We start from the raw sequence: 4,087 nt of genomic DNA, 5'->3' as shown, positions 1-4,087 counted from the left end.
AGATTTCATGGATTTGTGCGGAAATATAGATGATGACTTTATATTATATATTGAGAAGCAACTGCAAACAGACCGGATGATGCTAAAATCGAATCCAAAATGTGCTATTCCTGTGGTCATGCGGATTTAAAGGAGTTTTTGCTGGGAAAACATTGGATTTTAGACTATCTAACTGTAAAAGTAAAAGCCAGATACTTGCAAATGTATGCAAATGTCACTTCCAAGATCTGCTTTTCGAATGTAGTACCTCCCCAAACAGTAACTGATTTTGCCATTGATCATTGATCTTTTACATGAGGATGTAACTATAACCACTAACTCTCATTCAAGCTACTGTATGATCCTAAAACTAGTTACTATTCACTTGCTATAAACAATTATCAAAGAACTTCTATAGGTGTATGTATATATATATATATATCTATATATAATAATTATACATACTATTTACCACAATTTTCTTTCTGTTAAAGATAAAAACAAACATTTTAAAAAAAAAACGATGGCTTGAAAATCATCAGTCTTTTCACTAGCTACAACTTAGATTTCAAGGCACAGTAATTCACCTGAATGTCCGCCTCACCCCATATCTCCCCATCCCCAGCATTCAGCTGCGCACCACTTGGCTCAGCCGCTCAGCTCCGTTCTCCTGGCCGCACCACACAGTCAAGAGCTGCGCCATGCGGCCGCGTACGCTGATGCTGGAGCTGGCAGGCGGATGCTGCAGCTGATCCGGGAGCATCAGAGCCTGCACCAGATCTGGTTTCCGAGCACCACTAGTTTAACATACCCAAAAACGAAAAGAGGTATGAGAAACAATACAATCAGCATGTTTATTGGGTAAATCCTGGGTAAAATAGATGGTACATGAACCATCTATTGAGCCATGATCAATTCTTCGATCACAATTTAAGTCATGGGAGAATCAACTACTTCAATGACCATGGCTTCAATATGATCAGTCCCAGAGGCTTGGGAATTCCATGGCGTTTCCATCTGCATCAATCCATGAAGCTGGTGCAGTTTAACTGGTGAGCATCACCTTGTATAGTAGAGTGTTTTTTTGGGCAGGGGTAAATGGGTTAATTGATTGGATATGATATTTTGGATATCATATGGTCAAGCAACATGACAAATTCCTACATGGCGCGTCATTGCAATGATCTTCTTTGCAACAAAAACATACTCGAAACTCATCCAAATTCATCCCAAAAACCTGAACAAAACATCCAAATTCAACAGTTTCAACTCCAGTCAAGTTCTCACAAAATGTCGAACTTCCCATCTCTTCCCGACTCTTCCCCTGGTCTTTGACCGACCCACCACGACACCCCCTTTGGATCCCCAGGGCCCCATCGCCTCCGGCAGCACCTGCAGCAGCACCTCGAAGCTTCCGCCGCCGTGGCCCAGCTGCCCTAGCGCTTCCCAGGCATCGAAGCAACGACCCAACAAGCCGCCCTCCAGGTCCACCTGGCAACGGTGCTTGGGCGGAGAAAAGCTCTTGGAATCTTTGAGGAATCCTATGTTTGTCTTTAAGTTGAAGCCTGTACATACATGTATAGGTATATGTACATATATATATATATATATGCATATATATATATATATATATGTATTATGTGTGTGTATATATATATATATAGGAGATCAACTTTGAAGAATCTCGTATGGAAACATCTTTCAATGGGATTCAGGCTTGAAGGTCAAGGCTGTGCCGCCAAATCGGGGACCCTCTGGTTATGTCAAAATAGCCATTGAAAATGGTGATTTGATGGTGATTTAATGGTGATTTAATGGTGATTTGATGGGATTTACCCTCTGGTGATTTAACATAGCTATGGAAATTGGCCCACTCCAAATAGTGAGTTTTCCCACATTTTACATGGTGGATCTTTCCCATCTGTGCGCGTAAACGTTTTCACCAGAGGGTAGTCCGAAACATCATGAAAAAAACTCTCTAAGATCTGGTATCAAGGATGGTTTTCAGGGCCAACCGGAACTTGTTGATGTTTGTTGTTACCCATCGTGACAGGACAGGCCGTGGATTTCGGGAAGATTTCCCTTGGACTGGGACTGCCATGAACAAGTACCGAGGTACTGGATGAACACACGACCTCCATGTAGCTGGTGAGTTGTGTTTAACTACAACACCCACATGGAGGTTTCCTGAAAACAAAGGGGTAACCCTAAATCATCCATATGTTGATGCGTTTTTAAACGTGTTTTTTTTTTTCGGTTTTTGGAACCCCCCCAAAAAAAATATACGAAACCTCCACCTATGCTGCAGGTGTCATCAGCATGACTGGACACGAAGTGTCAAATCGATATCCCATGGCGGATTTCCCATGGGAAATAAGAACATCGAACCAAAATCCTGGTTCATCACCTAGATCACATCATATCTGCCTGATTTTCCCGATATCTTCCCATCTTCATCTGACGATTTTCCACACTGACATCCTCTGAGAGTCCTATGATTTTCCCACCCATGGGGATTTTCTCACCAATGGCACCTCCAAAGCGCTTCTGGGACCCGTGGCCATCAGCAACTTCACACCCAGATCGATCCTGGGAGCCCAAGCGTGGCCCTTCACCAACCACCCCTGGCACCCCTGGCACCCCTGGCATTACCTGGAATTCCAAGAGTGACAACTTTCAAATGAAAACACAAATACCCTCCGGTAATTTAACATAGCTAGTGAACATGGCCACTTATATGATGTTTTTTCCAGAAAAAAAACTGGTGATGTTCCATAGTTATGTTAAAATACCAGAGGGTAATTGGTGGGGGTATACCAACCCTACTGAATGGAAAAATGAACCATGTTCCAAACCACAAACAGATAGTAGGAAGTGTGAGGATTTACGAAGAATTGGTTTACCTATAACTTGACCATTGATCAAGTACCCACCGGTCTACCGATGTCAAAAATTGCTGTTGACCCACTCCACGGTGATCTAAATAAAACATTTTGATGATACAATTTACACTACAATAAGTACACCATTCCCGTGTTGTTTTTGTGGGAATAATAAGATGGAATAACCACACAGTTTCTTGTTTCTTCATGGTTCCTGGCAACTACTAAAAGGTATACAATACTATACATGATTAGATGCCCCCAAATAGTGGATTTACCACTGGGAGATACAAGCAAACATCAAACAAAAGTCAGTGCATCCAGATTCATGACCTTTGTTTTTCCAATGTATATATATATATATATATATATACGTATATATATATATATATATATATATATATACGTATATATATATATATATATATGTCTAGTCTATACCTGTATTTTTCTATATTAAACACATGATCTTTCCCATCGTTGCCGTTCGTCGAGCATCGTCAGGGGCTGCAGCTGCGGCGTGGACAGGGCCACGCTGGGCGTGCTTACGGCCGCGTGGAAGGCGGTCAGCAGGGCGCCGAGCGACTCTTCATCGCCTGGCACTGGTCATGGGATAAGCCATCTGGTTAAAATTGGGAAAATATAGCCATTTAGAGTGGGAAAATTATGGTTTCTATGATGGTTACCATATGATTGCCATATGGTTTATCATCGATAACTTAGGGTAACTATGGAGAAGTAGAGTGGGGGATCTAATGGATCTAACTATAATACCTCAAGACTAAACAGCGTTTTTTGAGGTAACACATGGGATACCCATCTGGTAACCGTTTGCTTAGCTAATCGGAAGATCGGGAGAATGGGAATGGGAATAGTGAGGCAAAAAATCATCTGGGAGAAAGTGGGAATATTCATATCACGTGGAATCTAATGGCAAATGATTGGATATCCGGGATGGTTTATGGTAGATATATGTAGATATATAGGATATAGTCGAAATGGTGGTGAATCATCCGAATATGACCCAATGATGGTGATAAACCATGAAATTTAGCCTCTGGTGAAGACAAACAATTTTCTATTGAACATGGCCCATTCATAGTTAATCTAAACCATATCTGATTTTGATACCTCATCAATGGGGATTTATGCAATCAATATCAATCGATAGGGATCTAATGGTGATTTTATGGTGACATTCAATGAGCAAATAATGGGATGAAAAA

General features: G+C 41.3%; 1 long non-coding RNA gene across 1 annotated transcript; it reads right to left on the bottom strand.

Annotated features, from left to right (window-relative positions):
• Nucleotides 1-635: 635 nt before the first annotated feature.
• On the bottom strand, nucleotides 636-2,568 carry LOC137986704 (uncharacterized). The gene is made up of 3 exons (XR_011119959.1): nucleotides 2,514-2,568; nucleotides 1,360-1,470; nucleotides 636-748 (listed from the first exon to the last, which is right to left on the bottom strand). It is a non-coding gene; the product is annotated as an uncharacterized lncRNA (long non-coding RNA).
• Between the last annotated feature and the right edge of the window lie 1,519 nt (nucleotides 2,569-4,087).

This window comes from Montipora foliosa, unplaced genomic scaffold (genome assembly GCF_036669935.1).
Source record: "Montipora foliosa isolate CH-2021 unplaced genomic scaffold, ASM3666993v2 scaffold_277, whole genome shotgun sequence".
NCBI classification, from domain to species: Eukaryota; Metazoa; Cnidaria; class Anthozoa; order Scleractinia; family Acroporidae; genus Montipora; species Montipora foliosa.
Note: the sequence above shows the minus strand (reverse complement) of the source record. Positions and strands in the feature narration are given on the sequence as shown.